This window comes from Octopus bimaculoides, chromosome 4 (assembly GCF_001194135.2).
Source record: "Octopus bimaculoides isolate UCB-OBI-ISO-001 chromosome 4, ASM119413v2, whole genome shotgun sequence".
Lineage (NCBI taxonomy): Eukaryota > Metazoa > Mollusca > Cephalopoda > Octopoda > Octopodidae > Octopus > Octopus bimaculoides.
In genome coordinates, this window is record NC_068984.1 from 88935391 (window position 1) to 88936356 (window position 966).

Sequence of the window (966 nt, forward strand, 5' to 3'; positions counted from 1 at the left end):
ATCTATCTATCTATCTATCTATCTATCTATTTATCTATCTACTTGTCTGTCTGTCTGTCTTCTTACTAGTATCGTTAACATGCTACCTAGCTCCTTCTCTAATAGTAAAATACGTCATTTCATTCATTTTGTTATTTTCTTCTCAAATATATAAAACAAACATTTTAGAGTAGTTTATATATTTAAAGATGCTAACAGGAACAAATATGAATAAATTAAAAAGAAAATACAGAGGTTTATTGAAGAAAATTTTATTGAGTCATTTTACAAATATATTTACAAAACCGTACTTCGTGGTGAGTATAATTTCATTTTATATTTCATTTCATATACGGAAATTCCCACAGTCAAAACTGAAGAGAAAAAGAAGTCTTACTCAATAATAGACCGGAAAACATGAAGTGTATTGAAGCATATGATCTAATTCTGAAGACTCTTTCAAAACCACACGTCGCACCCTAGGTGTCTTAAAGAAGTCGTAAGTTTGCATAAATAACAATTTGCTGCCTACGATCGCTTTGTCGTTTCTTTTTTTCTCTTTTTCTCCGTCTTTTTTCCTCCCTGCTATAGTTCTCTTTCTTTCTCTTTATTCTACTTCTTTTCCTTCTTCCTCCATTCCTTACGCCTTTCTTCCCTTTTCTTCCCTTCTCTTTTCGTTTGAATGAACCACACGTCAATGCAATGCTGTTCTTTTTATTCTGCACAACATTCCTTCGGCCCATTCGACTCAGAGCAATATTTCAATTGTGAATCTCATGTTTTCCGTTCTATAATATATTGCATTCTCATTTTAACCGATCTATTCGTTTCCCCCCACCCCACCTAGACATCGCCCATCTGCCTGTCTGTCTGTCCGCCCATCCGTGCGGCTGTCTGTTTGTCTGTCTATCTTTCGAAAGATTGATGGAATGATAGAAGGAGGGTTGGATCTATGGATCAATATATATATATATATATATATATATA